General features: G+C 42.9%; 1 protein-coding gene across 4 annotated transcripts in view; it reads right to left on the minus strand.

Moving 5' to 3' along the window:
* Positions 1-23430, minus strand: part of CNTN2 (contactin 2) — a 68540-nt gene that overhangs the window by 44219 nt on the left and 891 nt on the right. The gene's annotated exons all lie outside the window — the stretch shown is intronic.

A 23430-nucleotide genomic window follows, 5' to 3' on the forward strand; every position in this document is an offset into this window, starting at 1 on the left:
TCCTAATGTGCCTCAGGTGACAAAATGGGATGCACCACCCCTGGCTAGGACACTTTGGAGGCAGAGCTGGTGTTGCCTCTTGCAAGCAGCCACTATTTTTATTGAGGCAATGCTTTTTCATCTAAGTAATATAGCATTAGCACAATGATAAAGAAGTTTAAAATCAATGATAAAAAACCCAACAATCAATTGCTGACAACAAAACATTAGAGGCAAGGATGAGGCACAAAGATACACAACAAATCATATATTATATCAAGATGAATGAAAATCAAGCAACATAACCAAGAAAATATGAGTAGCAAAAGACCACAAGGTGGAAATATTACCAACTGTCACCAAAAGGTGAATACATTGGTATTATTTGAGAGTCTTCCCCCCACCCTTTCTTGTGTGTCATTGTTGCCCTGGAATAAATACCAAGTTGAAATGAATGATTCCGGTCTAGATGGATCTCTGGCCTCTCTCAGCTGACATGTTAAATTAATGTTTGTTCATTACCTCCCATACTTTCCTTATCTAATCCTTTTGAGAGGGTAGCTCCAGCTGCCTCCATTTACATGATTGAAACAGGCAATTTTTGGAGCCAAGTAAGGCTGCCATTCTTAAAACACTTACAAAGGAGTTCAGCTCCACTGAACATACTGAGACTTACTTCCAAGTAAACAGGGATATATGATCCTTGTGGCAGTGGCGGAGCTTCATGCTCCGGCACCAGGGGAGCGGAGAGCAGGCGGGGGTGCGGCTGGCGCGCATCCTGGGGGCATGGTGTGCTGCCTGCAGGGACGTGGTGTGCGTCCTGGGGGCGTGGCGCCCAGTGTGGGTGGGGGGGTAGCCACAATGGCACCCCACTGGGATCACGCTGCCGGGGGCGGTGCGCTCCCCCGCACTCCTCTTCCTCCGCCAGTGCCTTGTGGTGATACAAGGGATAATGTTTCCAAGTAGTAAAGGAACCTAGAATCCTTTTGGACATGACATTTCTAATTTCCCCACCAGTTGCCCGGGCAATGGAGCATTCCTACTACCATAAAGTGGTAAAAAGTATGCACTTCCCTTCCAACACATAGGACTATATTGATGGGAGATCCTTTGTGTGATCTAGTTAAAGTACTATATCATCAATGCATGTTAGCCCTGGACGCTATGTAATAAGAACAAGTTTCCTCTGAGCAAGAGCAGAGTACCTTTTTTCTTTCCACAGAGCAAGCACAAATGACCCCTAAACATTTGCATACTGAGCCCTGACACTTTTCATAAATATGCCACTACAATGAAGGTACGATGCTAGTAATACTCACCAGATTCCAAAGCCACTTCATTCAGGCAAGTATCATTGCCCAGAATGCAGGATACACACACCCTATTCCTTTTGGAATCTGAGGTTCTTTGCTAGTTCAATTAAGAAACAAAGGCTGACCCAAATCATCTGAAAATCCAAAGGTTATTTTTAACATGACATTAAATACCTTGAGTCTTTCTGGTGATGCACATGTAAGTGCTATTAATGAAGGCAGAAGGAGGAAGTGAGCTGCTGTTATGAACTTAGGTACATTTCAACCCATATGGATTCCACATCTGAATTATACACACATGGCTTGCAAATATATAAAGAAAAAGAAAATAAACAACTCTTATAGCATCACATGGGAAAACACTAAGTCTGCACCTCTTGCACCATTATTCACTTGGCCTTTCATGACACTTCTGCCACGTGAGGACGGCTTGCTGGGCTTGCATTATTTGCGACTAGGTTCACCACCTGCACAACACTTCTTCACTCAGCTGTTTCTCTCTCACAAGAGTAAAGCTAAGCAAAACACTTTCCATATTAAGAAAAGCAAATTTGGAAGGGGGAATCAGAAGAGAGGGTAGCAAAAGGGCAAGTGTAGGACAACGGATTCTGCTTGCCATACAACCTTGGACAAATCAGTTTTTAAGAAGTCCTGATTGTTGCAGTACTCTGTATTGTGTAATAGATATATAACATGCATATTCATGTATATTTAAGTAATTCACAGGGTCTGTATATAAACTAGTATTGACAACACAATGAGCCATGAATGAAAGATGTGGCATAGCCGCCTTCACAATTTCTGCTCCCAGACTTCAAATTCAGCATGCTTGGTTTACACAGTAGAAAGACAGTATCACTGGGTACAAGTCCTTTGGGATTTGCAAAGTCAGCCACCTGAGCCCTTCCATCTCTCATAGCCATCGTGGCAAGAAATCCTTTCATCTACGCTGTTTCGAAGATTCATCCATTAACCTGTTTAATCAAAAAGCATCCAGATTTCATCTAAAATCCAATCATGATAATTGCCTTAAAACCAAGGTCTGCAGTTTTGTGCATGTTGTGAAGTTCCAGGCCATGAGCTAGATGCAGAACTAAATTATACCAAAGTTATGAGGTTACTGAATACAGTTTTGGATCAAATGTCTCCCTAGACTATTTATTTGTTTGTTTGCTTATTAAAAAGATGGATGATGCAAAATTGCTCTCTCTCTTTCTCCTCTGTATCAGCTCAGCAGGTAGAGTCAGCACAAAACCAGCTACATTTAGTTAGTCAAATGAGCAGATTTGTCTCAAAGACACAGGGGGTGCAGACAGAGTTGAGTAAGGAGGAGGCTGTGCTGATTATAACTGAGCTCTCCATTTTCTTGCTTTATAAAATATAGATGCTGTATTCAAATGAAAGTGAATCTGGTCCCTTCTCTCCCTGGGCATTTAGCCTAAACAAACTATAGTGTCAGGGGAATAAATGGCTGAATAGGCAATCACATAATAAAATAACAGCAGTAGAACTGCAATAATTTTGGGTGTGTTAATTCTCCTGTCTTTTTCGCCCTGCCTTCCAGTAGTTCATGAGTGACTATTACAATTTGAACCCCAGCTACTGTTGCTCTGAATTTACAGACTTCAGACTCAGTTTCTATTACTTCCAAAAGTACAAAATGACTATATAGTGCTCAGAGCTCTATGACTCACATAATGATATTTCAACCGCCATTTCTTTCTTCATTTTAAGACCTCTTTTACACCTACATTTCTGGTGCATGTGAACGTAAGGCTGGGCTCATAAGCACCACTTATATGGAGGGAATGCTTATTTTAGCAACAGGATGACCATTCCTCATTTCGGATGATCCCAGCACTGTTGATCTTCATCAGTTTGTTAACAGTAGCTTGGGCTTTTCAGACAGCCATACAGCAATCACTACCTAAAGCTTCCTAAGTTTTATTTCTAAAAATATTTTCAACCAAGAAAAAAACCAAGGCAGGAAGGGCCAACCAGAACCTAGCAGTGCTAAGAAAGCTGATTATATTTGATAAAAGGTGTGGCATATCTACTTCACAATCTGAAAAGCTCTTTTTTCACTATGCATTTAGACACCTCTAAAGACAGTGGGCTATATCTAATGTTAGTCAGAGCGGACCCATTGAAATTGATGGGTCGTTAATTTCTTTGGGTTGACTCAAAATAGGGATTTGCTGGATATAACCCATCAAAAGCAATTTTTGCATCATGGTTCCTGAGATCAAGGAGTAAATTTTCATCTACATCTGGGTACACACACCTGAATGCTACTTTGAATGAAGATGGCAGATGATCAAGACTTCAATGATTTTGTGGTTGTTCTTTGTTTCTTAAGACTTCCTAAGCAATGCCGGTATGGGTTCTAGAATATCACCTGAGAGCACATGATTCGGCTAATATGCTGAAGCTAACGAGGACTAGGTCTGATCTAGGCATGCCTGCATGGGAGACCACCCAAGACCACCACCTATACCAGAGCTTTCCAAACTTTTCATGTTGGTGACACACTTTTTAGACCCCTTTCCAGCCCTGGGAGGAGTGTGGGGAGCGTTCATACAACATACCTACACACTGTAGCCAACACACTAATGTGTCACGGACACACAGTTTGAAAAGCTGTGACCTATACCAATGTGAGTGCCATGGTGGGAGAAAAGTGAGATATATGTACTAAAGAAATAAACTGACCAACACAAAATTCACTCATAAATTTGCCACACAAAACAGCCCACATCTTGATTAGCACATACTTCCACAAAAGTGTCCCTATCTTTGAAATATTGATCTTGCAAACCCGATTGAGAATGTTTTCTATTTCCCTTTAATCACACAACTCATTAAAAACAACTCATTTCTCCAATACCAGTGCAGATTTTCAGGGGAGACCTGTACCTGCATTCTTTTTCTCTCTCCAACTGCTCTCTTCCCCACTGTCTAATTGAATCTAGTAGGCTGCCTGAAAACATCTAGCATCTTGTCTATTTTTTGTTTGCCAGTCTCTTTGCCAACATTTTGCAGGCCAAATTCAATAGTCCATTATTTCAGCCTGCCAATTATAAGATTCTTCTCTCTGCAAATTCAGCTGATCATGGTATGGAGGCTGCTGCCTTGAAGGCAGTTCTATGGTTGAGCAGCCAGCATAAACCACTTACAGTTACTCATCTAGTAAAGGTAATGAGGAATTTGCTGGAAATGATAAACAATCCAACATATCTGCTCGAAGAGAAATTTTCTTTATCCTTTTCCCAGCTCCATATGACTGGAATTCAATAAAAGGTTTTGCCATACTCTTTTAGGCTGCAAAGTCTACAGTGCAGATGATGATATTCTGTGCAAAAGGTGTGTTAGTGGTGTACTGTCATGATTATCCTGTATTGGCAGATCCAGTAACAGTTTTGAGGATGTTCCACAGAAGCTGAAGTCTTATTCATGTAGTAAATAAATAGCTTAAGTCCTGCATGCAGTTTATCATATGTGGCCATGTAAACATTTGTCATGGGTTGCAAATTGCACATGAGATTCAAACAATTTCCTGCATAAAATAACTTCCATGTAGGAGATTCTGTCTGGGTAAGATGTATTCTTAGGTCTGTTTTACACACTACATAGCAACATATTAGATTTCACCGTCAAGCATCCATTCAACAGGGAACCAAAGTCAATCTTTGCTCTCTGATAAGGGTACCTGTTCTCCATAAGACACACAAAGTTTCAAATGCCTGTTTACCATGTTCACACAAAGGCACAAAGAAGCCCCCAGATTCTGCACTTCATCCACAGATGGATAGATAAACCAGGACCTAAATTCAGAAAGAGGGGCAAGACCGGTATTTGCCTCTTTTCTTGGGATATCATTTCAGAGCTGACTTGGTGGCAGTGAAACAGTCTGCTGATGGATGCCCTGCTGCAAATGCTCCTATCCACTAGGATAGTGCAGGAAGCTGCATGAAAGAACATCTACTAATAGTCAAAGACAGATTGGCTATCTCATAAATGCTCCCGGGACCTAGGATGGATCCATTATCAAGGAACTGATGTTATAGACAGATGCCTACAGTTCCTTTGGGTCTTCCTGCTTTCCTCTCTGATAGGATTCTTTGAGCAAGCTGATGCCTACTTTGGGAAATGATCATAGTGGAGAAAAATCACATGTTATGGCTGTGGGCTACTCTGTAGTTCTATGTACATTAGCAGGACAAGCCCTAGCACAGCTGTTAAGAGGGTATCCTGATAAAAATGCAACTTTTCCATTCCATTTTCATTTCCTCCCACTTTAAATGGCTTATATCCCACTTTGTCTTCCTGAGGGAACCCAAAATGACTAAGAGCAAACAGAAAACAAAGTATCAGAATAATCAGCAAAAACACAGTACATATCAAAATATAAAATGACAAATGATTCTTTAGGATCCTGTTAAAAACACCCAAAGAGACTAGACATAGGCCCATTTAAGGAAGGTGTAAATGGGTGATAAAGAGACTACAGTGGTACCTCGGGTTACATACCTTCAGATTACATACACTTCAGTTTACATACGCTTCAGGTTACAGACTCTGCTAACCCAGAAATATTACCTCGGGTTAAGAACTTTGCTTCAGGATGAGAACAGAAATCGTGCAGCAGCGGCGCAGCGGCAGCAGGAGGCCCCATTAACTAAAGTGGTGCTTCAGGTTAAGAACAGTCCTCCGGAACGAATTAAGTTCTTAACCCAAGGTACCACTATAATGTGTGCAGAGCTGGACCTGAACATTTTGCTGCCTGAATGATGAGCTGGTGCCTGCTCCTCCTTTACACCTAGAAGCTGCCCATGCAGACTATTGAATCTTACTTCAACATGGGTGATGGAACAAAGTCTCCTGAGGGTAGCAGCTGCTTAGGGGGTGCAGGCCAGGCCACACTCAGCTCTGTCATCCAACACCTTGCTGCTGTCTCTCCCAGTCCCCTAGCATTGGGTCATCCAACACCTCATTGCCCAAGGTGGTTACTTCACTATAATTAATGACAAGCTACAGCTCATGATTAGTGAGGCGAGAAAGCAGCAGTGAGCTCCTTTCTGGGAGCCCACACATTTGTGTAGTCCCAGTAAGCCATAATTTGGCTTACTGTGTTGTGGAAACCAGGCCAATTTCTCAGAAATGGTCTCAACCTCATGTTTGAGTATCAATGTGATGAAGATTTGAGTGGGGGAGAGATTATAAAAAATACCACCACAGGAAAAGTTATGTGTCTACAAGGCTCAATATGTCTTCTCTAAGCACCCCAAACAAGAAAGAAATAACATGGCGGTTCTGAACCTCACAGAAGCCTTAATCAAAGACATTAGGAGTAGCTTTCTGAGAGAACAAAAACATACATCCATTCTCACTATCCATGGGTTATTACAATATAATTAGGTTTCTTATCCAGTTAATAGGAACACCGCACAAGACTTTAGCTAAAGTCAACACTATAAATACAAACATGCATTTAATTGAAACCATTGGTTAGTCCATTTGTCTTGGCACAATTTGTCTTTTACAAAGCACATATTAATATATTGTGACTGCTCGCTCATCATGTCCACTCCGAAGAAACCTGGGAGAAAAAATGATTTGTTCGTTCAGACGTTTGTGACTGCTTAAGAGGATTGCTAGTTGGTTAGACCTGAAATCTGTTTTGGTGGATGCAGTGAGTGGCTTTCTTTTTTGTTTGCTCAAGTTCATTCTCTGACAGTGGCTTGCATATGTTAAATGCAAACTATATTAAACTATTTGCTTGCATATATTAAACTGGACAAATATTCCAATTAACAAAGTACAGTGATTTTCCCAAAGAGAGCAACCAATTGTGTAACAGGGGCAATGTGTACTTTACAGGTCTGTGCAACCCTGCCTTGTAAATCAGTCCACAAAAGTTACCAGCCTGAAAAAAAATGTTTACTAGCTACATTAAATTCCCTGCACTTGTCTGCCTGTAATTCCTTCTCATCTATTGCTACCAAGCTAATGCCTGACTATAAGGCTAACACGAGCATACAACAAGTCCAAAACTTGGCATCAGATTAAAAATTCAGAATCTTTCTAGCTCTCCTCCTTTCATTTTTAATATCAGCATGACACAGAAATCAAACAACTATTTTCACTCTATGCCGTAAGCCAGGCAAAGCTTCTGTTGCTCCATTTCTATTTGCCATGCCGCTGTTAAAGCACAGGAGCAGGGTGGAGAGAGCAGGTTCACTATTACAAGCCAACATATTTATTTTGTGTAAAACAAGCCACAGCATAAAATACAGAATTTGAGCTACACGGGGCAGAATGTTGGTTATTATTATTTTTAATACAGAATTCATGCAATCCTGACAATTCTGGTTCTGGCTTTTACAAGGCATCCTCTAACCAATTTAGTACCAATTAGGGTTGTCACTCAGTCAAAGAAATCTCAGGCTATTAGTGTTAGAAGTTTCCTGTGGTGTGTTCTTTCTGATAATAATAATAAAAAATCTTCACAGTAACTTCGTTTTGGAAAAATGTTTGATACTTGCAGGTGTCAATGCATTTATAATCCTGTGGGTTGGAGGAGACAATAAATATGGACAGACCCTGTGAGCCTTTGTAGTTGCAGAGAACAAGCTATATTTCAAAGCTGGGAGGATAAACATCACTATCTACTACATAGTAGTTTAAGCTCTCACTGCCCTTTCTGTGCTTGAATGGATATCTTATGACGACCCATCTTATGACTACCCATCTTATTTTGACAAATGGGCTGCCTATATTAAATTATATGCTTAAGTCAGGATAAAAGTCAGCTGACAACGTTGTTGTTTCCCCCCTCCTTATATATTTGCGACAATAACAATAATAATGGAGGGGGAAGTGGAATAAAGATTGTGAGTTTCAAAACAGACTTTGTTTTCAGGCAGGGCTTGTATACACTTCTGCAGCAGGCGCCATCTTAGAAGAGGCACCCACCCTTTCAAAACCTTTTCCAGCTTGGCACATGCCGGTTGCAATTCCTAGACATCTTTAAGTTAAAAAAATAAGGCACTTTAAAAAATGTATTGCCCAGTTAATTGGGGACACCTTTTCAGTTCCTCAAGAAGGCTTTAACTGATTAATCTAACTAATTGGGACTGCAATCCCTATGTACACTTAGGTGGGAATGGATCGAGCCAGATTTACCTCAGTATAGGATTGTGCTGTTTAAATGTTGCAGCCTTAGTAATGATATTAAGTTCTATTCCTTTTAGCATACACAAAACTACTTCTGACCCACAGAATGATAAACATGGGTCTTTAAAGTTGACGGTGGTGCTGTGAAATGGGCCTCACTCCCAGAAGCCGTTTGCAAGATCAAGGCTCAGCTCTGCAAGAGTGAAGATGAGATGGCTTCTAAGCATCTGCAAGTGCGCCTTCCTCACACCACTGAGTAACCACAAGCAGGCTGCATGTTTGTGCATACAAGCATGCATGCACATGTCATGCTTCTTCAGAGCTTGTGGCTTCGAGGCCTACTTGAGCTCCGACACTTTTCTCTTTCAAACATTAAACATTGTAATGCGAGTGTTTTCATCCCCAAAAGTGCCGCCGCTAACACAGCTAACTTTTCTGGACCGCTTCTTGTCACATCCCAATGCTCTTTTACCCCCAAAGCTAACAATGCCTCCTTATTCCGCCAGACAGCCAGGACTGCATCTCTCCTCTGCCTTTCACTGTCGCTCACACACATGCATGCTCAACATTCCCTGGGGAGGCAAGTGCACCTGTGTCAGGCCAAGCCCTCAGCTTTCCCTATCACCTTGCCTTTTCTCATCAGTACCACCCTGCATCTCTGCTCACGTTCCCTTGCTCCTCACGAAGTTCACACGTGCACCCACTTTGAGTTCTTCTGATTTGCTCTGACAAGCAGGAGGGAAGCCCTCGCCCATCACCCTGCAGGGCTACAGGGCTTGGCAGGGCTCTGCCAGCTTGGCAGTACCGTGCTTCTCCCCTCCCTCCCTTCATCAGCCTCCAGCCTACAACCAGGGAGAGGGTATTAACAGGATGAGCTGTGAGGCTGTCTTGAGCAATGATGGCTATGCAATCTATTAAACCAGAATGGATGAGTGTCATTTAAACCCCTCCAGTCAGGGAACCAGCAGAGGACTTGGGCAGGAGTCTTGTTCTTTGCTGCAGCTGCAGCATCCCATAATAACCGGGCTATTCCAATGCTGCTGAAGCGGTTGAAGCAGGGGTACAAGTGCTTGTGCCAGGCAAAAGTTCATTTGCTAACAAGAAAGAGATGTTGCAAAAGAGCACAAAGGCAGCAGATTCCCATTCTACCTCTCTTGTTTGTAAAGGCCATGAAATAATTGATGCCATTCCCGTCTCTGTTTCCTTATTCTCAAAATAGTAACAGCCAATCATTTGCCTGCTACTTTACTAATAATAAACTACTATTATCTGCAACTGATGGCAATGAACACTGGCAGAAATGGATCAAAGCCCCAGATTCCAAAGTCCCCTACATTTCAAAGGGCTCAAACCAGAGCTGCTGCTGGAATCTGCCAGTTTTAGTGCTTCAGGCAAAATACCCGACTGCTACAACTGGCAAAATGGAAACCTCCTTGAAAATCCTGGACAACTCCCAAACCTGCTTCTCTTAAAGCACAAATGAAATTGTATTTTATGCACCAGCGTACTGTAGTGGTTTGAGTGTTGGAGTGGCGAGATCCATGTCCAATCCCTGCGCACTAACTCTCTGTTCACTAACCTACCTCACAGGGTTGTTTTGAGATCCAAAAAAGCGAGGAGGGGAACTGTGTAGACTGCCTTGAACTGCTTGGAGGAAGGCAGGATGTAAATCTAAGAAATGACAATATTTCAATTAGGATTTCTGTGAGCAGAGATAAACAACACCAGCTTCTGATTGCAACAAATCAGGATGCCCCTGAAGGCACAAATATTTTATTATCTTATGTTGTTATTTGCAATTTACACAATGACCCAAAAGGTTTCACACCACAACTCTTTGCTGAGTTAGAGATGTGTTACTCATATCCTTTAGCAATACTATAATTGGAACATTTGTTTTACATAGGTGAAAGCACAGCTTGTTATCGTATGCGGTAGAGAGTATATGGCGTAAGCCCAACCATTTTCTATTTGCTCACGACTGCCAATACCCTGTAGGGCTGTGGTATGTTCATTAATGGCTGGTCTAGGACTGGGGGTTTGGGCTTTACTGGTTCATTGTTCAACTACATGATGGGATGTGGTCGCAACAGAACACTAATGTATGTGGAGCAAGTGCTGAGCATTACCCTTGAAAATTTGCCCTTTGACTGCAGTTTCAAGGCATGTCCGCTGCTGAAAGTGAAAGCCTCTCTGCTCCCTCCCTCTCCCCCAAAAGAAAGGATCACATGGCTGGAAAACTCTTTCTTGGGTTTCCTCTCACTCATGTGAAAAGGCCTGGGGCGATGCAGTAGCAGAATGCAAGAGCTCAGTTCCCAGCTCAAATTCACAATCAAATGAGTGCTAGAAGTAGCCTGGCATCATTAAGATCCTCTTCAACAGCCACTCTACATACTGGCAAATCTGACTGACCCTAGTCAATCATGTCTGAATTTTCGCAAATTAATTTGATTAGATGCCTGCAAACTGAAATCCGGCCAAATCTGTAGAGCAAGCAAACAAATAAACAACCAACAAGTAAACTTAGGGGCTCATCTATACCCGCTTGTCCTGTGCTTAGAAAGCATGGGTCTGAGCTGTTTTCTGCTTGTCCTGTGCTTTCCAGGCACAGATCTGAGTGGTTTTACCCTTGCCCAGCCACTTTCCCATGGAAAACCCATTCTTTAGTGATAAATCAGAGCAAATGGAAATCCACAGAGAACCCATTTGCCGTTTGCTCTGTTTCAGTGCTAAACTGCAGCTTTTCCCAGGGGAAAGTGGCAGGGCAAACAAAAGTGTGGATAAGCCTCCGGGAAGGACAGTTCAAAACAGGTCAAGAAATAGTTCTCCCATAAAGGACAGCCCAAGACCTGGGATAATAAAATGATGGCAATCCTGCAAGCCTTAAAAGAATCAGTGGTGGTTTAAAAATCTCATTCTTCAATTTCCAAAAGCTACTTATTTATTTATTTTTAAAAACCTAGTTGTATCACCCTGTGTATTTGAATATTGAAGAAAGCATTCCAATATCAATCATAAGCCAATCCACGCTCTGAAACGTGGGACAACATTGCTTTCCTTTCAGTGCTCATCACTGTTGCCCAACGATATAGTGTTTTCAAAGTCACGAGAATGATTAATCTAAGCCACATATCAAAGCTATTTTAGCAAACATCACTACAAGCCTAATAATTCATCATAACCCTTATCACATCTAGAGATATGCTACAGTAACTATTGCCCAGGTTCAACAAGAGGGATAACACATATGGAAGCTGCTTCCACACACTGATTTCTTTGTTGAATTGGGAATCAGTTCCAGATTGAATGAGGATGGACACTGAGATACCTCTCTGTATTGTGATGCATAGGTGGAAGTGAGGCTTCTAGTATTGCCTCCTAACTGAAAATGTGCCATATGGAATAGTAATCTGTATTTCAGGAATGCCACCATATGGAAGCAGTTTGCCTCTCCTGCAGGTTAATGTCTAAACTATGATTATCCAACAGATAACAAGCTTATGTTTTTCCTCAGTAAATATGGTAAAGTGTAGCATCCCAAGTCCAAGCCCACCTTCCCGTAATGGGAAGTTAGTCCTATTAAAACCAACAGGACTTGTGCTGTTGAATGTATGGAGGAACTAGACATTGTGGGAGACAGTTCTGGCTTTAGCAAATCCACAAGGAGATGGCCTTGGCATTAGTTTCTGTACAGAACCAGCATGATGATTTGCCAACATCTTGGCAGTGTCAACAGTGATTGCCCTCTGGACGACATGCGTGTGAGTGAGAGATCATAATTTTGATATTTATAAAATTCACATGACACCGAGTTATTCTGAATAATTGACTGATGTGTGATGGGTTGATTCTGAAGAGTGTAGGGTCTTAATTTTTAAAGTGCACAGGATGCATCTACAATGAATTGGGGAATAAAAGGGGTGTAGCTTCCGTGCTCCTTGCTTAATGTTATGCTAGCAACACTGCCTTTCTTCCCAAGACCCTCAGCTGTTCTTTGCTGCTGCCATTTGGCAGGCTCCTGGTGACTGTTTTTCTGGCTGGAATGGCAGAACCTAAAGCTGTTTGTTAACTCTCCTTGGCTATGTATTATAGTTGTTTTTCCATGCATAAAATAGTTCCAAGATGCATCCATGACTTATTTTTGGCGTTGCTCACTCCGTAGTATAGGTAACTGATTTCTTAATTCCTTAATGGATACTGACTGCTGATCAAATTCAGCTACTGATAGATGCCTCCTGGCTTCTGGCTTCCTCAACAGCTATAAGGCATCAACTTTATTGAAGAATGTGAAAAGGTTTCTTTTAAAAGAAGAGCTTAAGAAAATACATCTTGCAGAACTAGCCAACCTGGTGCCCCTGAAATAGTATGGATCACTACTCCCATCATCCCTGACCACTGGCCATGCTGTCTGGGGTTAATGGGAACTATAGTTCAAAACATCTGGATGGCACCATGTTGACTAGTCCCGGTATACTCTGATTTATGCCTGCTTAGCATTCCCCATCGATTGCCAGGGACATTCTCTCAGGCAAGTGTGCATAGGACTGCAGTCTTAATGTGCCAGGATTGCCATCTGGCTAGGAATTTGTTGACACCACCAACCCTTCAATATCAGGTGGGAAGAAATATAATTCAAATCTGACTTCGTTTTACAATTTGAACACTTTCAATATTCAGTTTTAAAACCTGATTTTAAGGGATTATCACCTTGACTTTTAAGGATCAACTTATCAGATTCAGGGATATAAAAACAGGTATAGATTGGTTGGGTGGAGTTGTGTTTTGTTGCAGTAGTACGATTCTTGCTGTTTTGCTATGATTTGTAGGAGAGGTACAGGAACCTTACAAGGCTACTTGGATAATGTTGGAGATGTGGTGGAGGTGGGTGAGAAATGTGGACTCTGTCAGCCATATTTCATGAGAATATGTTAGTACCATGAAAAATTATCACCACCACCCAGTTTGGGACTTGGGAGAAAAGCAGAGCTTTGTGACTTGAGGACATCTCTCAGAAATGGACCTACATGTAATCTTTCCTATGAAATAAGAAGAGAGCCAGTGTAGTGTAGCAGTTATCGTGTTGGACTAGGAGCTGGGAGACTAGGGTTCAAATCCTCACTTGGCCAGGAAGCTCCCTGGGTGACCACGGACCTGCCAGTGCCTCCCAGCCCAGTCTACCTCACAGGGTTGTTGTTGGGCTTAAATGTGGAGTGAGAGAACCATGTAAACAACCTTGAGCTTCTTGGAGAAAGAAGTGGGCTATAAATGATGATGATAGTTATTCTGATATGAAGGTATACCCAAATAAGACTGACCAATCCTGTGTTTTAGATAAAGGTAAAGGTACCCCTGCCCATACGGGCCAGTCTTGACAGACTCTAGGGTTGTGCGCCCATCTCACTCAAGAGGCCGGGGGCCAGCGCTGTCCGGAGACACTTCCGGGTCACGTGGCCAGCGTGACATCACTGCTCTGGCGAGCCAGAGCCGCACACGGAACGCCGTTTACCTTCCCGCTAGTAAATGGTCCCTATTTATCTACTTGCACCTGGGAGTGCTTTCGAACTGCTAGGTTGGCAGGCGCTGGGACCGAGCAACGGGAGCGCACCCCGCCGCGGGGATTCGAACCGCCGACCTTTCGATCAGCAAGCCCTAGGCGCTGAGGCTTTTACCCACAGCGCCACCCGCGTCCCAAAGATATCTCAGGCCAAATGCTCAGGCCAAGTGTTTTAGATATCTCAGGCCAAATGCTGACATACTTTCCACATATCTACATATCTACAGGATATCTAAGATGAAATAAAAAGAGGTGCTTCAGAGGTATTTAATATTTAGTTTAAAGGAGTTGTCTTGGTAATCCGGTACGGAAGGATTAGAGAGCTGAAAGTGTTGAACAATACAAGCCTTAGCAGGGAATGCAGAAAGTATCTCCAGTGCTGCTGTGATGAACTTTAGGCAGAAACTTCAAAACTGAAGCAGCTTCTGGGAACACCAGAAATAAGTGTTCCTAAATCCCTGCCTTGAGCAAGTTGGTGGTGCTAATCCCACCTGGGTCAAAAATGCCAGCACAGGAGATAATAGAGGGAAGGGGCATGGCCCAGTGGTGGATCAAATGGTTTGCATGCAGAAGATTCCCAATTCATTCCCTGAAATCTATAGGCAGGGCAGAGAAAAACTCTTGCCTAAAATCCTGGAAATCTGTTGCCAGTCAGTGCCAACAATAGATGGACTATTAATCCAAAGGTATAAGACAGATTCCTAGGTTCTCCCCTACAACGTCTCAGAAAAACATTCCCCTGTCTTGCTGTTTACAATAGTGAATGATATTCACAGAACATTCACTGGCAGGACAAACAGCAATTCAGACTTCCACCTAGTACTGGGATTGAAAGGTCTAGTAAGATTAGGAGCTAGTATGGGAAATTCTGTTCATGATTTATAAAGAACTGCAAAAACTGGCTTGGTTGGAGTTTGGAGAAAGAGACAATGGAGTACCCAATCCCTGTGCATGCTAATGGTATCTGGACATCCACATTAAAACACGTATATTTATATATTTTTTAAAACCCCTCTCCCTTTTCTGTTTGGAGATATTCAATGTGGGTGACAATAGAAAAGAACAACAAAGGAATAAAATGATTCCATCTCACCCTAAATATTAAAACTGCACTAAAAATTGCATAACTTGAAACAGATAACTTGAAGCACAAGTTGAAACAGATTCTGGTTTCTTATTTGTGGTTGCAATGGGACAAGTGCTGTCTGGATGCTGAGGGGGAAGGGAAGGTAACAGATGGGAGCATTTCACCAATGAGAGAGCTTTCAGACACACTAGGGGTAAGGAGCTGGCTCTGGCCAGAGGACTGGATGCTTCTGTCTCCTAGACCCCACAGCCCAACTATGATATGTGGGCGCAGCCTCCCACCTGCTAATCATCTGACAATACATGACAACTAAATACACCTTCCCATCAAATGGTTTCCCCCCAAAGACCCTGGAAACTGTAGCTTTCCCACCACAGAGCTACAATTCCCAGCACCAGTGACAAACTACAGTTTCCATGATTCCTTGGGGAAGTGACGTGTTTCAAATGTATGTTGGATGTGCTTTGACTGTATTGTGTTTCCAGGAGCTAACTACGGAAATGAGAAAACAGAGATGGATATTTTAGGCATGGTAAGGACTAAGGGAAAGGACAGGAGTAGATTGGGTGGGACAAAAGAGCGTTCCCATTGCTTTAAAGTTCAATTAGACTTTTTAAGAACTCGCCTTTTCCTTCATCTGAGCCTGTGGGGATAGTGAGTCATTCTTTTCTCCCCACAACCCCCCACCTCTCTCTCATGCACAGATTTGTGCAACCCTCCCAGAATGCTAATACTACAAATGCAGATATAAAAGTCTTGTAATTTTGTACAAAGAAATGCTACACACAAAATTTAAAGGACTTGTGGAAATATGACAAAGTTTGGCCCTTGCCACTTTTGCCAAAATCGACAAAACATAAGTTCTGTGTATCTGGGGCTCCAAAACTCGCTAGATTTCGCATAATTGTTTCCCATAAAGATAACTTGATCTTCAGCTCTGCCTTTATATACTGTAGCTAGTTGGGTCTTAGGAGTTTGCAGTTTAGCTTTCTGCTAGACAAGTCCTTTCCATCCCTGTGCTTAGAGGAAGAACTGTGAGGGGAGAGACTTCCAACCGTCCATCAGGCAAGGCCTTTTCCACCTGCCTTGTCCCCACCCTCCAGTCTCTGCTTCTCAATTTGTATTGTACTGTTTTATGCACTGTGAGTTGCCGTTGCTTTTATTGATTATAATTTAGAAATTATTTATTGTAATTGTTAAGAGTGGATTTCTGTTTAATTTTTATATGCTGATATTTCATATTCTATACTATTCTAATGGGACACAGGTGGCGCTGTGGGTTAAACCACAGAGCCTAGGACTTGCCGATCGGAAGGTCGGCAGTTCGAATCCCCGTGACGGGGTGAGCTCCCATTGCTCAGACCCTGCTTCTGCCAACCTAGCAGTTCGAAAGCACCTCAAAGTGCAAGTAGATAAATAAGTACCACTCCGGTGGGAAAGTAAACCGCATTTCCGTGCGTAGCTCTAGTTCGCCAGAAGCGGCTTAGTCATGCTGGCCACATGACCCAGAAGCTGTACGCCGGCTCCCTTGGCCAATAAAGCGAGATGAGCGCTGCAACCCCAGAGTCGGTCACGACTGGACCTAATGGTCAGGGGTCCCTTTACCTTTACCTTTACTATTCTAATGGATTGTTGAATATTACTTTAATTGATACTGCTTGCTTATTTTAAAGTTTTGTTTTATCACTACATTTTTGTATTGGATTGGATTGTTACAAGGTGTACATTCTTTGTTTCCTCAGCTTTTAAACCACCTTGGGTATAGTAAAATAGAAAGACGGTATACAAATTAAATGTGAAATGAAATGCTCTGCTACAGTTTCTGGGTAAAACTCCTGGGCATGCTACACTTTTTTTCTCCCTAAAAAAAACAATATATATATACTTTGTATTGCCTTGTCTTTGTATTGGGAGACAATTGCAAGAAATGGGAAAAGCATCCATGATTTTTTTGGGGGGGGAGCAAGCAAGTATTAAGGCTGAAAACCCTCCAAACTACTTTACAGTCAAATCTTCTGATCAAGACATCTGCCCTGACATTGAGCTCCAGCAGCGACGGATGCCTGACTTGAACAGAGAGAAATGCGAAGGCTATAAGCCACCAGGGACAGAGACCATCCAGGGCTTCATCTGCTTAAGGTCTCTGTTTACCTTTTTATGAGTACAAGGACAGAGTGAAGACACAGCAGAGAAGAGACCACAAAAATTAATGGCGTAGGAGAGAGGGGGGAGGGGAGGGAATTAGTCATCCTCTAACAATGACTAGGAGAATATGGAAGGCAATGCATCAAAACGCAGCATATCAAAACCCAGAGAAATCAATTAAGGAAAAGAGCCAGAAAAGAAATGTCAGGGATATTCTGTGCCAGTAGGGCAAGGAGTATCTGCCAGTCAGGAAGGAGTATTATGAAGTAATGAGCCACAATTGCAGTTCTCCAGAAAGGCCTCCTAATGAACTGCTGTCTCTGAAACACTATTTTCTCCTATAAGCTAAGCCTGTTTAACAGGAATCATTACAGAAGGTGAGTCAGCCGTACAATACAATCCTATGCATGCTTCCTCAGAAGTAAGCCTCACTATGCTCAATGGGGCTTACTGCCATGTAAGTGTGCTTATGTACAACTGTGTCCTTACTTACAGCTTTGAGAGGAGGGTGGGCTGTTTTACACATGGCAGGCTACACTCTCTTAGTGCCTACATAGACCAGTTTCAAGGCACTGGTGTTGTCCCCTGCTCCAGCCCTATAAAGCTGGGACAAGGAGCTGGGGGAAAGACGAATCATAAAGCCACAACAGGACTGTAGTCTCCTTGGATAAGAAACACTGCTTGGACTACACTTAAAAGATGCATATTCTAACTTCCTATTTGCAGTAAGTAAACGTTCAAGGAGGCTTGCATCAAATCTTTCCTCTTAAAAACCCATCTAAATCGTTCACAACAAACAATATTCCTGTCTCAGAAATCATAAACCAAAAAGCACAGTCTTACAGAAAATGTAGTCCAAGGATTATTCATAACCAGAGTCCTTCAAAATTCTCAGTAAATAGAGCTGTGTTTTGAACAAGGTGCTTCAAGGAAATCAGCAATGGTGCTTGGTGAATATATCGGAGAGGGAGGTGGAATTGTTCACAGACCTGGAGTGGGTGTGTGAGCAAGGAAGGCGGAGGCAGGCAAGGGAAGGGAAGAACAATGGCTTAGCAAAACCATCTCTCTCACACGCACTCCTCTTCTTCCTGACCTTATTCTGTATTCAACACTAATGTCTCATAACAAATGTAACTGATCTGTAGAAAAGACTGTACAACTTGAAAAAAGAGACAAGGCAGGTACTTTTGTAAACCAAGAAAATATTTAATAAAAAATTATTTTTAAAAAACACACAGGGATTTTAGGCCTGTCTTTGGTGTCCCTTAAACTGGAATAATCAAAACGTAAAGGAAACCAAGAGTGAACAGCAAAATAGTGTTGTGCAGAAAATTAAACCTTAGTTACAATGACAAGGCTATGCTGTTTTTAATACAAAACAAGGCTACAAAAACAACGCCAGAACCTAGAAGCCAAATGAGAAATAGATTATGAGTCTCCTTGGACTAGATGACCCTCAGGGTACCTTCCAACTCTACAATTCTATGTTTCTATGATTCTCATAGTGAAGATTCAACATGATTATCATAATTGGCAAGGCCACTGCTGAGGGCAGGGCCTTGATAGGCTTAAAATGGAATTTATGGGAATGTGGACTTGCTCTCTTAACATCCCACTAGACAGCCTTAAACTCCCAGGACAGTCACCAATCTTTGGCCTCTTTGGCCTGGCTGGCTGGCAGCTGAAGTAGAAAGCTCTCCCCCCTCCCCGCCTCTTCGTTTAACCTGCAATGCCTAGAGAAGCTAGTCCCTTCCCTGTAAACTCTGTACGAACTGTTGGCAAAGAAGTCTCCCTTATCAGTGTCAATGAGGGAAACAACCTTAGGATGAGGCAGCAAGCAACAGCAGTATCCGCTAGAGAGCTAGCTGAATGCCCCCTGTCTGCTCCCATGCTGGAACAAAAAGCCTCAAAGAAGCTCCTTTTAAATATCCTAGTTCTGAAGCATTTGTTCCTGCTACGTACGTGAGGCCCTTGCTTCACTCTGAGGCTTTCCTTCATTAATCTACCTTCATGCAACATCAGAAATAACAGGCAACAAGAACTGCATAAGGGAAAGGTCTCTGCTATGGGACACAGAGTGAAGCACAGAAAGCAAGTGAAATGGCACATGGCTGGTTCAATGTTGCCCGGGGCAATGATTTTTCTCTCAGCACTCATTCTTAAGGGCACCACCTCAAGGGAACCCATTACCAATGGTGGAGTTGTGGGCTCTAATAAGATATCAAGCTCTCTGACCATTTGGGAACGCTATGGGTTCAGCAGCTTGCCCCTATCTAGTGGGCTCCCAAGAGCTTCGATAATATGAGAGGACTTCTAAAATCTGCTTTCCTTCCACTCCTAGCCTCTGCTTTCTGCAGACTTTCTGCGGCCTGAACGTAGGGTTGTAGCCAATTATGCATTTAAAAAAATTTTAAAAAATGTTTTTCCTTTTGTGCATATATTTATATTTATGCATCATCCTACCAGGCATGAGAGTTTCTTAAAAATAAAATGCACACACCCTTTTTTTCTCTTTCCCTTTCTCAGTTGTAGTCCACATAAGTGAAGGTACTCCCTCCACATAATATCCCATCAATCTGCACAACCTTTCACACCTGCCTCTACGAAACAAACCCAGTGCTACTCATACCTAGCTAATGAAACCAGTGGAACAAACCTCACCAACCCCTACTGAATAAGAGAAGAAAGCTGCCATTCCTCAGCAACCACAAAGCATGCAGGGTCATTTGATTCCAAGTGGAGAACAGCTACTAGAGATCCCAAGAAAGGTAGGTGAAACAAGCACTCTTATCACAGTATGAGGAACAAAGGTTTTGCAGTCTGTATCTGACAATTGCTAGTTCTATCCATATGCTAGCAGCTTTCTAACAGTGAGCATGTACAAATCCATAGTGCCTTTTTTGGGTCATTCTTTACCAATGCCATCAGTCATATGCTATTGTTGTTTAGGCTCCCTAAATATTCTGCAAGAAACTTCCTGCTGCGCTGCTATTTTCGGCCCAGGATCCTGTCTAGTTTCTTCCTCTAAGCCCAATCCTAAACTCAATTATGTCAGTACTCATTCCTGCAGTGCTGCTCACAGTGGTCATACGTCTTATTTGAGAGAGGACAGACCACTATTTAAAGATGCCCTGTATTTTAGAGGTGAGGAATCCATGGCCCTCGTTGAACTCCAGCTCCCTTCAGCCCCGGTCAGCATTGCCCATGGTCAGGGAGGATAGAAGTTGTAACCACAGGGTCTCCACCCCTGCTCTACTTGAAGGGCTGTCTAGTCCAAGTCCATTTTATAGAGAAGAAGGTGCTTAAAGTTCCCATCAACAGTGAACACATAAACAGCAGAGCAGAACAACCAGGCACTCAAATCAGTTGGTCACATTCTTTCCCTCTACACTGGTTTCTATTTAAATCATTTCTGAATTTGCATCTATGTATATTAAATGCACATGCAAAGTTTATGCAGATTTGATGCATAAATGGGCAGCCTAGCTTACATCCACTTCACTTACCAGCTAAGCAGATTTAGCTAAAGAGAGCAAAGACACAGGAAGTCACAGGTTGCTTCTCACTTACTTTTTGTTTAACTTTCACCTCCTCTTGTTTAGACTCCTAATAATGCTCCCAAGAGGCAAAAGAGAAGTTCAAGCAATAATTTGCCACTCTACTCAATCTCTGATGTAAAAACTAGATGAGAAAGGGAATTATTTCCTTAAAAAAAAAAAATCAAGGAAGCATACCATGACAATATTTAGGGGTTGCATATTTCAGGATTTCTTCTGAAGAATAAATAACACTTGGGAAGTGGGTTGGAGTTGGGGTAATACATATGTAATACCTGCCTCTCAACCCCAATCATTTACAACAGATGACCCACAATCAAAAACTCATGGGGAAAACCTGCTTCTGATCCTGCAGATGGGAGAAGAAGCTTAGAGCTGCCAGTGCTTATTTTGGGACATGGCTCCTGTGCTTTTAACAGCTGTGTGACAAAATGACAACCAGCAGGCGATGCCTCTCCTGCCTGACACTGTATCACCACACTAGGAAAACATCCACTTCCTGAACTGCCTCTTATCTGCCTGCTAAACATACAGGAGTAAGTTGGCAGTTCTAAATAGACCATGTGCCACTTGTGTGCCTGTCGCTAGATCAGAAAGAGACAAGATGGAATGAACAAAAGGATGCTGGACTTTCTAGATTCAGACATCCAGTCTGTCACCTTCCTTTACACTTTGGATTGCTTGCAAATCGGCTGAACTATCACTGGCCAAATCAATCACAGCAATAGTAGCTATCTGTTCAGGGCTCCCATACGATCAGTGCCGCCTTCACAGTCGGCCATGCAATGTATTTTCACAAGCATCTGTGTTGTTTTCAAGTTAATTCATACTTCAGGCTGGTCTCAGCATGCTTTCTCATCCTCTGCCCCCTTCCCCGCTTATTCAGAGCAGCCTTCTTAACAGCTGTGTGTATATAAGTAAAGAGAAATGGACCAGGTGGCTTTGCTTGTAGCCAGATGGGCCAGTGACTGCATGGGGAGCAGAAATATGTTCAGTTTAAATCCACAAGGGTTTATGTGAAATGTGGTCTGGGTAAAGGACAGTGATCCAACTGCTAGCAGCTAAGCAGGCAGGACCTGGCTTGGAAAGAGGAAGGAGGCTGGTGTTATAAAGCCCCGACGCTTTGCAGAGTCCTGTGGACTCTGTAAGTGAGACCACGTTCTACTGGACTAGAGGGTTAGGGATCTGTTGCTGCCTTCATGGTGCCACAGGTTCTGGGATCAAAGCCTTAGCACCTACCAGGAGGAATTAGACAAATAAATGGCTCCTTTGGCAATGATATGTTTACTGATTATTATTGAATTGAAAAGCATAAACCAAATGCTGACCTTACAAGTTTTTATTTAAATTGTGCATCACAAACAAATGCCTGATCATGGAGCTCTGGAGTGTGTGGTCTATGCTAGAATATGCAAGCACTTCAGTTATTTGATCCAGAAAGCGATGGCTGAAGCTGCAAGCCTCCAAGCTGCCTCTCGCCCACTCAGCTGCAAGAAACAACAACCCAGTGGCACCTACTGAGGAAGAAGGCTTTTCAGAAAACAGCAGCAGAGCCCACTTTCTCAAAAGCATGTTGCACTAGCCTCAGTTGGCAGGCTGTCAATGCACAGCACACACAAACAGGTGTAGAGAAGAGGCGTTTGGCCCCGGCCCCACTCTTTACAGACAAGCTGTGAAATGCAAAGGCTAGAATGGCATCTTATTATTGCCTGGGTCGGAGCATTAGCAGATGGTTGGACATGATGCCGGATGGATCTGGTGCAATCACAAGCAGAGATGCTCTGGATAGAAAGGGCAAACAGCTCTCATATTTAAAACTGTCATTTTAGCAACTCATTCATTCAGCCTTGACGCCGAAGAAGTTGAAACTTGCATAGGTCAGGCCTGCACAACTTGTCACCCATCTCGTCAAATGAAGGCAAGTAGTGCAGCCTCCCAGGTTCCTGACAACTTTCCTCTCGCCCCCCCCCCCAAGGCTCTTAGTAAACTTCCAGGCAGGAAGAAAAACCAAGTGAGTGATCTAGTGCTTGATGGGCTACCTTACAAAACTAAGGAGCTCCATTCAGCCTGGTGGGTCACAAAGTTGTCTGGGTTTGCTCCAGATCCGAATGAAATACAAAATCAGTAAAGATTGGGACTGTCTGGGCACTTATCCGTTCTGTTACCTGAAGGCCATCCCATCAAGTAACCCCCCTCCCACCCCAACAGCCTCTTCTACAGTTACTGTACATACTGCTCTACGAAGGGTGGGTGGGTGTCCAAAGTGGCTTAATAGCCTTGGAGAGAGAAAAATACAACACCCACACAGAGCAGAAGCCAGCGCTCCCTTCTCCCTGGAGCCCTAATGAGGAGACAGACTCTGCTTGCAGAAGGAAAACTCAAACTGATCCCATCCTATTGCTTCGCTCCCTGCCCTTGATCCCTTCCAGTTCAGGTGTGGGTGGTCGTTTCGACACCGCTTTCTTTGGTCACACCTACGTGGCACCGGTTCAGAAAAGCAAGTCAAAAATCCTGGGCCCTCCTGCCACCACTTCTTCCGACACCCCTTGCAAAGCATCGCAGATAAACACGTTTCCAACAGGGACCGCACCCCATCCCGCCGCCAACCCTTCCCTTGTC

The sequence above is a fragment of the Podarcis tiliguerta genome (assembly GCF_965153285.1).
Source record: "Podarcis tiliguerta genome assembly, chromosome: 6".
In the NCBI taxonomy this organism is placed as follows: domain Eukaryota; kingdom Metazoa; phylum Chordata; class Lepidosauria; order Squamata; family Lacertidae; genus Podarcis; species Podarcis tiliguerta.